The sequence below is a fragment of the Stenella coeruleoalba genome, assembly GCF_951394435.1.
Source record: "Stenella coeruleoalba genome assembly, chromosome: 2".
Taxonomy (NCBI): domain Eukaryota; kingdom Metazoa; phylum Chordata; class Mammalia; order Artiodactyla; family Delphinidae; genus Stenella; species Stenella coeruleoalba.
Window position 1 is genome coordinate 20,541,787 of NC_137147.1, and position 18,248 is coordinate 20,560,034.

General features: G+C 37.0%; 1 long non-coding RNA gene across 1 annotated transcript in view; it reads right to left on the bottom strand.

Moving 5' to 3' along the window:
* Positions 1 to 17,960, bottom strand: part of LOC307182993 — a 54,734-nt gene extending 36,774 nt beyond the window's left edge. Inside the window, exons 1-3 of the long non-coding RNA XR_013827327.1 lie at positions 17,880 to 17,960; positions 17,171 to 17,356; positions 16,536 to 16,585 (exon numbers count right to left, since the gene is read on the bottom strand). This is a non-coding gene — a long non-coding RNA (uncharacterized lncRNA). The remainder of the gene's footprint in view (positions 1 to 16,535; positions 16,586 to 17,170; positions 17,357 to 17,879) is intronic.
* Between the last annotated feature and the right edge of the window lie 288 nt (positions 17,961 to 18,248).

An 18,248-nucleotide genomic window follows, 5' to 3' on the forward strand; every position in this document is an offset into this window, starting at 1 on the left:
GCAGCACTATTTACAATAGCCAGGTCATGGAAGCAACCTAAATGCCCATTGACAGATGAATGGATAAAGATGTTGTACATATATACAATGGAATATTACTCAGCCATAGAAAAGAATGGAATAATGCCATCTGCAGCAACATGGATAGACCTAGAGATTGTCACACTGAGTGAAGTAAGTCAGAGAAAGACAAATATCACATGATATCGCTTATATGTAGAATTTAAAAAAATGGTACAAATGAACTTATTTACAAAACAGAAGTAGTCACAGATGTAAAAAACAAACATGGTTTGGGGGAAAAGGGGAGGGAGGGATAAACTGGGAAATTGGAATTGACTTATACACACTACTATATATAAAATAGACAACTAATAAGAACCTACCATAGAGCACAGGGAACTCTACTCAATACTCTGTAATGACCTATATGGGAAAAGAATCTAAAAAGTAATGGATATATGTACATGTATAACTGATTCACTTTGCTGTACAGTAGAAACTAACACAACATTGTAAATCAACAACACTCCAATAAATATTTGTTTAAATACAAAAAACAAAACAAAACTCTGTGACTAGTTGTGGCCAGAATGTGGAGAAATTCAAACCTTAATACTGTGGTGGCTGTGTAAATTGATCTGGCCACTTTGAGTAACAATTTATCAATATCTATTTGATTTGAAAATGGGTGTTTCATACATCCCATTCTATGTCTAAGTTTATGCCCAAGGAAAATATTCATGTAAAAATACAAGGAAGTGAGTAAAGGGGGTTATTATAGGATGCTTGGAATAGCAAGCTATGGAAAGCATCTGTCTCCATAAACAGAGGAATAGATAAATACATTATAATAAAATATATTGTGGTATATTCATAAAATATTATTCACAGTTAAAATGAATAAATGAAAAGTCACCTTAAACTTGCACATGCACACACACACACAATACTTAAGTCAATCCAGATGAGTGGAGTCCAAATATCCTGATTCCTATTGTTGCTGTAACAAATTATCACAAACTTATTGGCTCAAAACAACAAAAATTTATTGTTTTATAGTTGTGGAAGTCAGAAGTCCAAAAATGTTCTTAACGGTCTAAAATCATAGTGTTGGCAGGACTGCCTTCTGGAGGTTCTAGGGTAGAATCTGTTTTCTTGCCTTTTCCATTTCTAGGCTATCCACATTCCTTGGCTTGTGGTCCCATCTTGTCTTATCAAAGCCAACACTGGCTGCTCAAGTCTTTCTCACAATCTCTTTGACACACATTCCTCTGCCTCCTCCTCTTGTCTTTTAAAGATCCATGTGATTACACAGATAAGCCAGGATAATCTCCCTATTTTAAGGTTATCTGATCACTAACCTTAGTTCCATCTTCAATCTTAATTTCCTCTTTCCATGTAACACAACATATTCACAGGTTTGGGGGAATAGGATGGAGACATATTTGGGGGGTCATATTTGCACCTACCACATACCTCTGACCACTGATACTTTACTGTACTATGATTCACCATCATGAGATAAGATCTGTTCAGTATAGCAGTAGGTAATTGTAAAATGCTCATTTATGTAGATATTATAGAAAGTAACTCTGGAAATCAGAGAGCACAGTATAGCAATCTCATTACCACCATCTGTTACCTACCTGAAATTCAAGGTTTACTACTTTTGAATCTAAGGATCATAGAACTTAACTAGGCTCAGTGAAGACCCAAGATAACCTTATCAGGGACCTGCAACTGAATTGTAGATGTGGTCAACCAAAGCCAAAATAACACCTGTAAGTGAGCAATTTGCTCTGACCTGTGCAGATGAGACTGAAAACAGCACAAAACACTTTTCTTTCTTGAGTTTTCATGCAATTGAAGTCCAATTGCTAAAATCAAGTAGGTGAAGAAATCAATGTTTGCTGTTGATTTTCCAGGTTCCTAATACTCTAGGATGATTTGGGGAGTTGCTGTTCTATCAAACCATTCACAAATAAACGACTAGACACTCATTTCCATTTAGAATGTCTATTTAAATACTAATTTGACCTCTGAGTGTTCTGGGGGTTGGTTGATTAATGCATGTAAAATTGTCATTAAAATTGCATATCAAGCCAAGTTAAAATGAAGCTATTATATCTTGGCTGATTTTCTTCCCTGGAATCCTGAGAGGAAAGAAAGCAATGGCAGTAGATCATCAATAAGAAGAGAAGGAAGAAGGAAATTTTAACGTTCGTTATAAAAATATCTGAGCCTTTCAATTCAGCTAAGAGAATTAGACTTCTCCTGATAAAACTCTTTATGATATTTTAAAAAATATGGTAGAAAATAATCCTCTTAAAAAATGAGACTTCTGAATGCCTTTCTGTTTTTGCACCGGAAATTGAGGGTGTAGAGCATGTCATATAAATGACTTCAGAGTTTCACAAGAAACACTCAGTGGAAATCCTTTTAAATTTATTTGGTGGTTTACTTCCCACCCTGAGGGGTTGAAAATCTCAGGCACAGGAAGCAGTTACTGATTTACTGGTTGATCCACAGCCTTTAGTTTCAGTGACAGCTCATTTGACCCATTTCATTTCTCAAAATTGCTTTTTAATTTCCTGAGAACAGCAGCATTGTTGTAGTGTGTTGAGAGCATCATGTGTTTCAAAATGCTAGACCCTCTTATTTTATTCCATAATTCATCTCCATTGGAAAGGCAGATCTCCTTTCGAGGGGCATGAGTGTAGGTTTGGAGGGTCAAAGGACCCAAGTTGTGTCCCTGCTCTGTTCTTTACCAGTCATGTGACCTTGGAGACTTCAATTCCCATCTCTGGGCCTCACCTTCTAGTATCTATTTAAATAAGGGATTGAACTATATTTTCAAAGATCCTTTCTGTTATAAAGTTCTATATCACTACGGGTGCTTAGCACTAGTAAAAATATGCATTACCATTTTATATACAATGGAAAGGTGGCTTTGCTAATTACAGGAATACTAGTTCAGCTATGCATGACAATTTTGAACAAAATAACATGTTTGGTCCTTAAACGGCAAATACTAAGAGGGTTTTATAATGACACATGGCTTGTCTTTTAACCTGCTAATTATATAGCCCTTTATTCTCAAGAGAAGATTCACTTATGCTAAAGACTCTGGGATGAAGCTTAACCAGCCACATGTTATAAAATGCACAAGCTGAGACCACTGATTGTTTTTCCAACTCCAAAACTTTTTTCAGGCTGTCACACTTCATAAATTTCTCTCCTCTTCCTAGTTATCTTTTCAAACCTTATTCATCCTTGAAGGCCTAGATGGAGTTCAATCTAACCCATATAGCTCTGCATGAATAGCGCATAGTTTTTCTTTCCTGCATCACTATAGAATTTGATCATAGCAGTGCCAATCAAAACCACAGCTATTTATCAACTTGTATGTTTGTGTACAAATTAGAAGGTGTAGAGGAAACATAGAAAGGTAAAACATATTCACTATTTTCAAAGAATCTATAATACCATTAACATAAAACATAAGCACATATGGCTTAAGTGAATATGTGAGAACTGAAAATTACTGAATCATTTTAAGGTTACCTATTGTTAATTATAAAATTAATGATAAATGGTTTCAAATTTTTAAATTTTTTTTACTCTTAAACTATTTTATCTTCACAAATAAAATAACTTACCAATATATATCAAATAAAGTTAGAGATGCTATGGTTCAAAGGAGAATAAAAAACCTAGGTCTTCTCTCTAGGTGGTTTGCAAAGCACATCCTTATAAATTGAGCATCCTAAAGAAAATGATTTTAAAACCACAGGGCAACAGGGGTTTGGCATTTTATGAATAAAAGGAATACAGCCTAGATGGTAAGAGAAGTCTTCTTAGAAGCGATGAGACTGAATCCAGATTTTAAAACATGCATGGATGTTGGGTAGATTAAAAGAACTGTGTGGAAGCTTTACAGACGAATGAAAAGAGCATGAGGAAAGCATTGAGGGAGGCAATTGCAAGGAGATTTGGAAATAAACAATTATAATAAGATGATACTTTGCAAAATACATTATCTGTCTCTGCATTTTAATGCACAAAACTTTGTCTTAGTCATTCAGGTCTATTTCTCTACCTTGAGGGGTTGAGTGATGATGGAGAAACATGGAAGTAGAGAATTAAAACTTTTAGGACAGAAATGCAGAGAGAGTCTTTCAGGTTTTTAATACCAAAATGTTAGTTGTGAATCAAGATAATAGTCTTGAAAGTTAAACTTCGAGAAGAAAAAAAAAATTTACATTCCCTTAACAAACATTAACACACAAAAGGCACATTTAGATCATAGACTTGTGTGTGTGTGTGTGTGTGTGTGTGTGTATGTTTCTGTTATCTTAGGGTATTCCTTTTCTGCATGTTAGATTAGGTCATGGGGCGTTGGGGGTGGGTGTGGGGGTGGTGCCTGTTGGGTAGAAAAGGTAAACAAGATACCCATATGAGTTTTGGTAGATCAAAAATGATCAGAGGTAGTGGTTGTTCCCTGGGTATAACATGGGAGAGGCTGAGCACCTAACTTCAGCACAGAAAACAGAATAAGAGAAATGGATCAAAGAAGCCAAATATACAGCAGAAAGTAACACAACATTGTAAATCAGCTACACTTCAATATAAAAAAAAAAAGAAGCCAAGTAGATAAGACTGAAGGTGAATTTCTTGTACCCCATGGTCTGTGTATAGATGCTCAGAGAACCCAGAGAATCCTGGAGACTGGGATGGGACATGGAGGGTTGGACAAACATCATTCACTGTGCAGGGACCTGAGGACTGATAGCTAATGGCCAGGACACACACCTAAGAGCTGTGTGCCAGCATAACACACACAAAAAGCCAGACAGGACCAGTTTATCTTAGTAGGGACCAGTCTAGGGAGAAGATCTAACTGGCCACTGGATAGCAGAGAACGGCAAGATCAGGAGACATTGTATAGATACCAATAATTTGTGAATTCATACCTCCCTCACCAGAACAAGAATGCTGTAAACACTTTTTAAACCCAGGTGCCACCAAAAGGTGGGGAAAGAAAGAAACAAGAACTTTTCTGAAGCTTCTGATTCATCAAAAGAAGTACTTGGAATTATTGGACTTCGTCTTCACTAGCAGAAGGTCTGCATGTGATCACATGCCCAGGTGACCCCAGAGATGGTATAGGGGCTGGGGCAGGGGTGGCGCAAGGAAAGGAAGATGAATTATAAAATAATGAAGAAGTTGTATTTGGGAATAATCTGAGTAAAATGGACCATGCCACACAAATCAGTTTGAAAATAACCAAGAATTCATATATATAAAAAATGACAATGAAGACAGGAAAGATGGGCCAAGTTACGGAAAATCCAAATGTTAAGTGTTATACATTTAAAATGATGTCCCTCTTCTGCAACCCACTGCTTTCTCAATCTTCTCTCTCCTTCCTGCCACAAACTCCCTCTTGGGAAGGGTAATTTTTCTACTACTCCAATGATCTTTTTCCCAAGAATCCACCAAGTAATTTTTTGTCCTTTCCCTCATCAGATAAATGAACAGCCAAACGAAGTGTAAAAAAAAAAGACAAGTGAGAGGGGCAAGATGTAAAAAGCTGCGAAGGAGCTGAGTGAACAGGTGATCTGTCACAGTTTCTTGGATACAGGTAGAAGACATGGGACCTCTGGGCCGGAGAATAAGGACTTCATTACCCACAGCAATAGCAGCAGCTAGAGGATTAGCATTTTTACTGCTTCTCCTCACCCAAATTCCAACAGAGCAACGCAGAGGGCCAGGTTGACACCTACTCCCATAAGGGGTTACATCACAGGAGAGAAGCCCCAAGCTTATGGAACTGAACTCTTTTAAAATGGACAGTAAGCATGCCTGCCTTTTGCCCCAAAGGAAGCTATTATGTTTATTATATTATACAGGAAACAAACTTTCAGTGGCTCTGAAGGGAGACACTATCTCTATTGTCCAATGCTGTTCACTACGCAAACATTCTTGGAAAGAGAGTAAACAAAGATGGTCTGCTTTAAAGATGTGCTGAAAAATAAGAGACCTATGAAGAACTGTCTCCCAAGATAAGACTGTGACCCTCTCCCCCACTAAATATTTATCTTATCACATATGATTAAGGTTATTCTCTACCTATCAGAAGTGGGAGTTATTAAAAACACTTGAGAAGAAGTTATTTTTTAAAAACACAAAGAGTAATATCGCTTGTCGGAGTCCGTTTGGGCTGCTATATCAAGATACCATAGTCTGAGTGACTTAACAACAAACATTTATTTCTCATAGTTCTGGACACTGAGGAGTCCAAAATCAAGGCACCAGCAGATCCAGTGTCTGAAAAAGACACTTTTCCTGGTTTTCAGACAAGGTTGATGTATCATCACATGGCAAAGAGCAGAGAGATAGGAAGCAAGCTCTTTTTCTCTCTCTCTCTTCCTTCCTCCCTCTCCCTCTCTTTCTCTCAAGTTTCTTCTTTCGGGGGTGGGGGCGGGGCGGGTGCAGTAATCCCGTGATGAGGGCTCCACTCTCATGAGTGAATTATTTCCCTAAGGCTTTACCTGCTAATACTATCCTATTGGATGTTAGAGTTTCAGCTAATGAATTTTAGAGGAACACAAATATACAATCCATAATCCACTGAAGTTTGACAGCTGGTTGGAGACTAGAGAAAAAGTGACATTTCATCCAGATGAGAAGTAATATTTAAACATTATTTGTTACATGACTTATGTTTGTCTTAACTCCCTAACTAGATTGTTTTTCTCTTTAGAATCCAGACTACATATTAAACTAGCTATTTCCCACATCCCTCTCACAGGGCTGAGTATACAGGAGGCACTCAATAAATACCCTGCTGGTACAATGACTTATTAATTTGAATCTGGAGGGTTGCTAAGAAGAGTGGATAGTGCTTTTAATGTCTGGCTGCAGAAACACAGCACAGAGAACGTGAATTTGTTCACGCTCCTTCATTACATTGTACTTATTTAATTCCCCAAGAAAAGTAATCATCTGTTTAATGCTATGTCCTTTTGGGGAATTTTCTCCACATGCAGGTTACGTTATATTTATAAAGAGCAATAGCTCCACTGTTTTGGCACATGACTCTTAAAAGTCAGCCTGTAAGAGGGTTAAGCTTTAGGTGTGCGGCAGTGCTGTTTTTTTTAGGGACTTGGAAGCTGTGCTTTCTATAACTTGTATTTTTATGTCAAGGGTAGCTAAACTGTGTAGCTGCTTTATAACTGCATAGGATCATTGCTAGAAATTGAAATTCTAATAGGATGCTTCCTATTCTTAATGTTACAGTCATGTTTTCTTTTAACTAATTAGAAAAATAATGTCTGTAATAGGAAAAAGACTAAAGCAAAATCTGATTCCAGGGCTTCCCTGGTGGCGCAGTGGTTGAGAGTCCGCCTGCCGATGCAGGGGATATGGGTTCGTGACCCAGTCCGGGAAGATCCCACATGCCTCAGAGCGGCTGGGCCCGTAAGCCACGGCCGCTGAGCCTGCGCGTCCGGAGCCTGTGCTCCTCAACGGGAGAGGGCACAGCAGTGAGAGGCCCGCGTACCGCAAAAGAAAAAAAAAAAAAAATCTGATTCCAGGTACCAATCAAATGGAGAAACAAAGCATTCAATGCTCATTGTGTGAAAAATCTCTCTTTTAAGGTCAAAGCAGCAGATGAAACCGCAGTGGTTTTTGTTGTTTCTTTGCTTAATAGAGTCAGCATTTTTATTTACAAGCAAACAATAGCATCTCTTATTTAAGTGTAAAAGTTAGCCTTTGCCAAATGATGATAGAAACAATTAACAATATTATCTTAGTCAATTTAGCTAATTCTGCCTCTCTGTGATCTCCTTTGATTCCTTCAAAGGTTTTGGAACTCCAGAAAAAAAGAAAAAAGGAATTTTCCTGGAAGAAATTTGCATAGCAGAGTTAAAGTGAAAGACTGAATAACTCCAGTCGTATAAGTCCTATGCATCTCATGGTGACTTATTACTTGAAGTGTTATGATACCCAGTACTTTAAGAATACAGTCAGCTCTACAATACCGAACTGATGCTACGGCAAATGGGGTTTGCTTTTGTTTTTGTTTTTCTCTATGACCTTCCCCCCGTTTGGATTTAGCTGTTAATATTTTAGTTCTCGTTTAGCTTTATCTCATTAAATTACTTAGCATTTCATTATTTTTAGGGTTTCACCTCCTCCTTACATAAGAAGCCATTATGATTTCTCTAAGCCCAGTTTTTACTACACACTGTGACTTTCCATGGTAATTGCAGCAGAGTGAAGACTGAATTATTACAACTTAGACCTTTATTTAACACCCCAACTCCTTGCAAATGTATCATTCTTTACCAATAAAGACAATGAAAATAAATCCTAAAAGATTTTAAAATCCCACTCTTGGAAAGTCACTCTGCTGGAAATGGATAAGCATTTCCCATGTCATCAGGATATTGTGTAAATATGTGTGTGTGTGTGTGTGTGTGTAATTTCTATAACTTGGCAGGTAAGAAACAATAAAACTTCGTGCAAATGAATTTATTCATAATGATATCTATATAATGTGCTTTTGGTAGTACTGTTTTTTTCTCCATATCAATGTTACTGTTAATTCTTCAATCTCTGCTCTATTCTGAGTGTTATTAGTGTTTTAAATCTTGCTGTTTCCTCCATTTTTCCCTAGTGAGACAGTACAAGAGGTATGAGGAGTGTTCTCTTCGTTCTCTTGTTCTCAATGCATGAAATGCTTGCCACTGTCAACACGACCCGGTGCCACAGCCTCTGTCATATTCCCAGACATCACTGCACACAATTTATGAGGTTTACATAAAGGTTATGTGGAATAAATCACTGGCCTTTATCTTTGCCTGGTATCCTCTTTGCATTATTTATGAGCAAAGAACAATGCATCATGCTGGACTCCATATTAGGCCTCAATAATTCACCTGTGAAACATCATTTTCCTGGAGATCCTGACGTTAGAGTGAAGAGGCAACTCCCTCTTTCTGAGAAGAGCCTTGCAGCCTGTTTCAGATAATACATCAGAAAGACACTGATGATACCTATTAATAATCATCAATCTTAAGAAGCAGCACAACCCACAAAGGAATAAATGTTCTTATGCTTGCATTCTACAAGGATTGGCACTTATCTTGTCCATCCTCTGGACACCATTCAGTCATTCACTCAACAGCATTTAACTGAATACTTACTATGTTCCAGGCTGCACCATTGTTAAATGTTTGTATTTCTTCAGTGAACAGAGAAACAAAAAGTATGGTCTTGGCCTAGGTTCCTTCACAAAAGGTCCTGAGAGAAGGGCTTGAATGCATAAAGTTTAATTCTGGAAATGAACCCAAGTAACTGGTGTAGGGAACTAGAAGAGCAACACAGGGCAGGAGGGAAAGTTAATTTAAAATTGCACCATTGAACTGACTACCTCAATGAACTGGAACAAAATTCCACCTGGGATCTTCTGAGGAGCCATGTATGGGCACCTCAGAATTGTTCACCTGAGACAGAGAAGAGCAGTTCTCATCCCCAATTTCTGAGGGTTGTGCACGGAAACTTAACTGTCTTCTGCAAGTGTCACACGGCTGAGCTGATTCCCACAGGCATCCCATTTGGAAGTAGTGGAGAAAATCCAGAGCCCAAAGCAAGAGATTTAGAGTGTTGGTAAGGCAAGGTGCTGTCATATTATACCTGCATGCGTCTGTGTGCCACGGCAGTGGCTGGAGTGAAAATATACGTCAGAAAGATATGAGGTTGCATGCAAGAGACGGCTGATACAATCCCTGCCCTTGAGCTTGTATCCAAGTCAGTTGCGTTTTATCCAATCCAGATGCTTTACTTGGGGCTTTCTAAAGCAAACAACAGGAGTAAATGAAAATGGCTGCACTCATACAATAGATCTAGACCAATACATAGCTAAGACCTGTTAACTTAAATTCTGTTAATTTAAGAATTGCCATGTGAAAAAAAATACAAATATAAAAAGGTCTACTATATTTATTACCAAGGTTTATCATAGAGAAAGATTAAAGATTTTAGAATAGATATGTCTAAGAGAACCAGCTCATCTGAATAGCTCTTGTTTTATTTTATAGGTTCTACACGATGGTTTTATTTAGAAACAATTTCAACTGAAATCATAGATCATAGGTATTAATGACTACAAAATTCCAAAACACAAGACCTTCAAGTAAAAGAGAGAGTAAAAAGCCAGCTTTTAACCCTTACCTGAACACTTATATCCACCCTTTAGAGTCTGAAAAAGCAAGAGATAAACTTAAAGTATTTTTGGAGAGAGCTGTTATAGCACTGTGACTCTACCCCTGCCGTGGGGGGGAAATTGGAAAGCACTTTAATTTTTCAAAACCAAGGAAAGAATCTTCACTAGTATGCCTTAGAGAACTTTATCTGTTTTCTATGGATCTTAGAGTCACAGTAGACTAAAACATACCTGAGAAACCTAAAGGGAGAGAGACCATGGTTGCCTAGCTTTTCTGATTATGAAGACAAACACAGTGGATTTGGGTACCAGGCTCTATTTCCAGAATTTTCAGGGTAGAGTCAGAGAAGTGGTAAAGGATTGTTTTGATTCTGCCCAAGAGGGTTGCCTGAATTGGGAAGGTGTCCTCAGCCAAAAGAATGTCTTAAGTCTGAGGAAAAGTAAAAAATCATCAGCCAGAAGAGAAGCATTTACCCACCTCAAGGGAAGTATATTTAAAACATCCCCATCAATGGGAATAGGAAGAAGGACCTCTAGAAACTCCACAAAATCACTTTGCAGAAGAATGAGCATTTTAAATATCTACCAAATTTGTAGCTCCATTTTGAAGAATCTAAAAGAGTTAAAGTCTAAGGAGGATTCAGTATGGGATCACCATAACCATTCTAAAATGGAACCAAGAAGGATTATCTTCCACACTTGGACCATGTGGTACTACCAGGATGAAACATGGACCCTACCAATAAGGTAGAGGAGAAGAGAAGGAAAGAAAGAAAGATGTAAAAGAAAAACTAAACTGGAGGCATAGTCAAGAATTGACAGTACTTGGAATGGAAGGCAAGTACTAATCAGAAATTTTCTCTTGTGTTCATGATGTTAGTAGTATGAACTTTTGGTAATAAATGTCTCATCATGAATTCTACCTGCACATCTTCCAGATATCATGGGACGTGATATCAAGATCACACACAAAAAGCAAAGAAGGAAAGATGAAAATAAAAAGGTATAATGATACATAAACCTGGAGGAGGCTTACAGGCTAGCTGACTTTATCACCCTAGACCAGCCACCAAAGGGGAACTCTCAGACTTAGGTGCATGTTCTGGAGCCAACAGTCAACTCACCTTTGTACTCAAGGATAAGCCAAGTGAGCGAATGTAAGTCCTTAAACACTCTTATTTTACAACAACATTTCTGCAGGGTTTCTAAATTCTTAATGGATGAAATGTAGTGAGATTGAATTGTCTTCCTAAACATGGAAATTATGGGTGGAAGCAGCAATTTCAACTGATTTCAACTGGTTGAAATGAAGAGCTTATATCGCCTCTCGCATTTTGCTGTCTGATCATAACTCTTCAATATCAAGAAAAACTGATGACCTAAGTGGATGATACACCATGACTATCAATAAATGAAATCAAAGCAACCAGCTGAAAAATGAGAACTTAGGCAATCAACAGTTTGCTTTTTCTTTGTGACATCAACTGACTAATTTGAGTGATTTTCTCTTAAATAACAGGGTGTCATGGGTAGGAACTGTGTGAGCGAGAGTGCAGTATTGAGTACACACTAGGCCAACAAGAGTCAGTCACAATCTGTTGCACAAAGATAATCAAATGACCAGATAATTTGCCTTTGGAGAGAGAATTGTCTCCTATCTTATCCTCAAAAATACGCTCAGATTTCACAGATATAGCAGATGCTCTAAAGTGCCAGATTAGTCATGCTAAGAGATTTCACTAAAATTAACCATCTCTGAAAAGAAAATGTTAGTGACGTTTAGTAAGGAGAGAATTTCCATTTGTTCTCAGAAGGCTTTGTTCTGGTGTTCAGACTGTGATGGATGATTACCAGCCCCTCAAGTGAGCAGAGCCCAACCAACTTTGAGATTTGTCTTCCTTTTTCTAGAAAGGGTTTAGCAAAGAGAAATTGAGGGAAGCTATGCTTTTACCTGAATATAGAATAGGAAATGGACTAGATTTTTCTTTTAGGATCAAAAAAATCCCAGAAATCACAAATCAGGACTCTTTAGTTTATTTTAACTCTAACCTACTATTATTCAGTAAATATCTTTTGTTTAAATTTATGGAGTCCCACTGCAGTTTAACACTCTAGGTAAAGGTAATGTATAACAGAGTTAATTGATTAGTACAATTTCATTTTACTTTAATATATCAAACCTCTGGTGTGAAATATCCACAGTCAATGATCAGCATAGACTAAACTGAGGTCATTTTAACTATTACCAACTTCTAAATTTAGTTTTACAGATGAGCAAGAGATGATTAAAGTGTATGTCTCTCTCAATTGTAATAACTTATTAGTAGATGTTTATAGTCTTTTATCATTTTGTTTTCTTCTTAGCTGCTGTTTTCGCTAACATGATTAACTCATTTTATAGACTTTTAGAATTAAAACTGTGTAGCCAACATCATGAGCCATTGTTCATAGCATCTGGCCTTCTGGTCCTTGTTTTCAATTACATTTCAGTAAAGATGGAATTAGTCCTGAAAAACCACGATTCTTTAAGGCTCAGACAATTGTGATTTCATCCTCCTACCATCCCTTTAGAAGTATAAGGCTACTGTTCCAGAAGTCAGGTCCTTTAAAAAAGGAAACCTTGGTAGAAAGGGGAGAAGAAAAAAATCATTTGCAGTGTCTTTCCAAGGTTCTGAACAGGGATAGGGGAAGCATCTTAATGATGGTAAGTCATAATGAAAGGGTAGTGGATTCCACTGGGTTATCCATATTTCCTCCTACTTGAACTAGCAATCCCCCAGAAATAATAATAATAATCCCCCACAAATAATAATTATCATGGAAAGAGCCATCTATTCAGCGTTATTATGTGGCAGGTACCATATTAAACACACTATATACTTTACCTCATTTAATCTTTAGAAAGATTCCACAGTGTTACAATAATGTATCATTATTGACTTATGATCGAAAAAAATTCAGGAAATGCAGAGAGGACAAGCAAAATCAGCTAGCTATATGGCTAATATAAAACAAGACTTAAACCCAGAATCAACTGGCCCCAAATCTCATAGAGCAAAACCTTTTTATATTTCACTTCAGATCCTCTCAGCCTCACCTGCTTCTGGGGTCTTTGGCCATTTAGACTACTTCAGCTGCACGGGGGCAACCAACTGTGTGTGTAAACTGACAAAATTCACATGGGACACCCCGACAAGACTGCATCTCATACCCACACTGCACAGCCCTCACCTCCTGGCCCTGAGGTTTAATGTTGATATTGAGGCACAGCGAGCTACCTGGAAGTGTGGACGTAGTTGATGCCCTGTGGGAAAACATTTGACCAGAGGGAGATGGAAGGCTATGTATAAATTCTTCATCCATTATCCTGCCAAAATACTGCCTTTAGAAACAATTGCCCAGCCTTCCAGAGACTGCCTAAGTGAAATGTATGAAGTGAAACACGTATGAAGGGATTTAATACAGGGAAGAGAGGTCTCTATAGCTGTTGGAAAAGCTAGAATTATAAGTAAGAAAACAAGCACTAATGACCTCATCCGACAGCACCAGGTAGAAGCAGGTAGTTCTCAAAAGCATTCCCAGAAACCACGACAAACCTAAGAAGCTCTGGTAAGCTCTTATCAACTTTCAGTATGCAACAGCGAGGTGGTGGTGGGGTCTCTCACCAACTTGCCTGAAATATACCTCATACCTCCTGCCCTCTATAACACTAACTACCCCATCTCCTGAAGAATGATGGTTTCTCCCTCTTGCCTTCCTTCCAAGAGACTCTCATGAACAGAATTTAATTCAGAACTATAAAGGGAGGGGAATTCTGCCTTAGGAGACCTTAGACTAGGGAGAGGTGAGGACACTGAGTTGACAGTCAAGTACTTAGGCATATGGAAATCTGACCTTGATATGAATCCTGGTTAAATACCTTGTCAACCTGGCATCTATAGGGGATGTTGAAGTAATACTAGAATTCCACAAACATTACAGAGTTCCCTCCAAAATCTGGGAATATAATGAGATAGAGAAAATTTTATATGCCAGAATATATTTTAGGAAACCTATGTGATTAGAAGAAACACCTTGATAAGCCACTAGGGGAGGAGGGTGAGACCACTGGACAACATGGTAAAATAGCAAGAGAGATTATTAACTCTCTTCTAAAGAGGACCTAGTTCACAGCTGGACTCCTGTGATGTTAAATGGGTGGGCAAGCTGAGACTACATCACCAAAAGTCTTCCTTCTTTATAGTTTTCCCACAGATTACAGTATTTCCTCTGAATCAATGTTGAACACATACTTAAGAATGTTCTTTTGAAACATCACCAATTGTTGGTCTGTCTGAGGGGTCCTTATGACTCAATCCAGCTCTACATTGGTGTGAACATAACCAATCAGTTAACAGTGCCCCATCGGAAAAACAGGTGAGAGCGTCTGTTCCAGTCTACCTTGTCTTTAAAAAAAAAAAACTAGCTTCAAAACAAGGTCCATTTCTGAGGTTTAAGTTCTAAATATACAGTTGACAACATTTCAGAAACTTATTCCTGACTCTGTATTTGCTATCTTTATTTTAATTCAAGACTAATCTCATTCAGTGAATTATTTCTCTTTTTGTTTATAGTGTGCCATAACAATTAAGAGCATTATATTGCGTTGATATATAAGTAAATTGATTAATAAGTTTCAAGACCCTTAAGTATAAAATGTTTGGTTAAAGAAATGGAAATTCCTGGTGGCTGCTCCAAGATGTACTTCTGTTGGAAAAACAATAACCATAACCACAAAGGTATATTTATTTAATCTCTGCTGTACCAAAAATTATTCAAAGTGCTCAGATGACTTCTAATAAAGAACAGGTATGAAATAAGCATCATAATTTACAGTTTGATCCAGTTATGCCTTAAGATGTTACTAGTTGCAAGTAATTTGAACAATGCTTAATATGTTTTTTAAAAATAATATGTATTAGTAATGGTGCATTTGTTATAAAATCATAGCTAATTTTTTTCTGTACATCATTCTAAGGACAGAGAAATACAAACAGCTATTGACAAAATTGATAATACTTGATATATATATGTGTGTGTGTGTGTATATATATATATATATAGTATTTGAAATATAATAAAAGGCTACGGAAGTGATAGAGGTGACACCAGAGAACAGCACAATCCATCTAGACCTTTCCAGCTTCTCCAGTTTTTTGCTATCCCTCCAAGGTGATCATCTGTCATTTCCATAGTGGTTGCAACTCTACCACTATAGTTCCAAAAAGTTGTTTTTGGTAACTGATGTGTAGTATGCTCTAAAGCTTTTCAAATGCAACAGCGGTATTACTGAGATACCTGAATTCCAGTCTTCATAGTATGCAGACTGATTAAGCTAGGTTAGGCATAAGCAGCCAATCTGGAAGAAGTTACATGTGTTGTCCAGTTCCCCAATTCCTTGAAGTCTGACCTTCATTTTCCTAGGATAATGATTAAGCACTCGTGACAGCAAACATATTAATAGCATAAGGTTAATTAATATGTGCACATGTTTACTAACTTCCCAGAAATTTTACCAAAAATGTGGATCCTTCCTATTCATTATGGAAACTGTATCCTTGGAAATACTGAAGCCTTTTGAAAAACTCAAACTAGAACTCCAAAAAGCATGTTCAATCATACTATTGACTCTTAGAAAAGAAATTTAACTTTTCATGATATGGCTTTTCAGGAAGTACCATACCTTAGGCAAAATTACTCAATAAAATATATCTAAGATTCTGAGATTTGTCCTTCCATTATTAAAATCAGCTGTTTATTTTATCATGCTCATTAAAGTAAAAACAGAAAGCTTTATTTATAGGTATTTCTTAATAATTTTCTTCAAATATATAATTATTATTTAAGAGCAATATAGATACATATGTTTTTCACTAATATAAAAATTAAGCCTCTGTTTTATTGACCTGTCTTCTAACCTGAAAAATGTAAAAGGACAATATTTTACACATAGGGGAACAAACCCAGAAGAGAATCTTAAGAATTGAGGCCAAAATGTAGGAGATAGGAATAAGAGTATATAGATAAGCCAGCGGTTTCAATGAATAGTGAAAATGCAGCAGGATCAATAACCATGTCTAATATGCACCTTTTTATCTCCAGCAATGACACAATGATTGAAATAGGCCAGACCACAAAGGTAGGCAAAAATGGTGACCTTGCTTCAGAGAGGTTATTTTCACTTTAGTTTACTATAAATCAGAAAGTAAACAGTGTGAGGAGTGTAACTAGATAAAGACACAAATGAGTAAAGAGAGCTCACCCTGCCTCCCAAAATCCTCAGTTGTCTTGGAAGATGTGTCCAATGCAGCCCTGACAGAGGAAAAAAAACAAATCCCTGTTCAAAGCCATGGGCTTTCTGCCTTTTATATGGTGAAGATTAGCAAAGGGCAGCTCCAACTTCTCATTCGATATTCCCTCCAGTAGGAAATTCTTGCTATGACACATACACATACATAAGTACATACTCCTAAGTCTGCAGCAGGCCCTCGCCATGTTGCACTACACCGGCCCTTTCATATGTGTTTTGAATTCAGTTTATAACTGGCCAGTCTCAAAAGACACAGCATTTTTATGTCTCCACCTTCCTTCACAGTGCTCTAATGCTGGTATAAATCTCTTGCTCATTTTAATTTATGTTTCTCACCACTCAAGGCACAGTTCATTCAACCCAACTTCTAATTGAAAACAATTGTTCCTTCCTTACTCTTACAATTTCAAATGAAGCCTGTACCTCCTTAAAGGCATCTATTTAATCCACCTTATAAAACAATTATTTGTATGATTATATCCATCCTTCTACAAAAGACAATCCCTGAGAGCGCCAACCTCTGTAAGTAAACAGAACAGTCCCTACATAAAAGAGATGTTCTTAAATGTAGAAAAATGAAAGAGTACCTGCACTCCATACCATCAGAAAGGTTTGGAACAGGGTATGACGGAAGCAGCAGGAGCAATAAGGGAAAAGTTAATAGCATCTTAGCCTTTCTTCATGCTGAATCTAGGCTCCAGTCCTGGAAATCAGGCCTCAGACACTATTACACAAAGCTTCATGCTTCTTTGAGCATGTGTCCCTCTACATTTCTGTCAATGAAACATTGAAAACACCTTTTACACATAGGTAAAAAACCCATAAGAATGGATAGTAATGCTAAATAAAGATCCCCAATTCATGTGTATGTGTTCCTTTTCCCCCATTTTGGCGTTTTTTTGTGTTTTAATTTTTATTGAAATATAGTTGATTTACAATGTTGTGTTAGTTTCAGATGTACAGCAAAGTGATTCAGTTTTATATATATATATATATATATATATATTCTTTTTTTACATTCTTTTCCATTATATGTTATTATAAGATATTGTGTATAGTTCCCTGTACTATACAGTAGGTCTTTGTTGGTTATCTATTTTTTATATAGTAGGGTGTATATGTTAATTCCAAACTCCTAATTTATCCCTCCCCCCTTTCCCTTTGGTAACCATAAATTTGTTTTCTATGTCTGTGAGTCTATTTCTGTTTTGTAAATAAGCTCATTTGTATCATAATTTTTTAGATCCCACATATAAGCAGTATCATATGATATTTGTCTTCTTCTGCCTTACTTACTTCACTTAGTATGACTATCTCCAAGTCCATCCATGTTGCTGCAAATAGCATTTCATTCTTTTGTTTTGATAAATTTCCAACCTACAGAAAAGTTAAAAGAAACCTGCAATGAACACTATATTTCCAGAGCCCAGATTTACCAAATATTAGCATTTTGCTACATTTTTCCTTTCTTCTATCCTTCTTTCCTTCCCTTCTGGGTTTCTCCCTTTTCTCCTTTATTTCAATTTATCTCACTACCTTTTTTGTGAAAACACTTTAAAGTAAGTTGCAAATATCATACTTCACTCCTAAATGGTTCAGCATCTCCTAAAAACAGGATCATTACTCTCAATAACCACAATAATTTGTCATATCCAAGGAACAGAA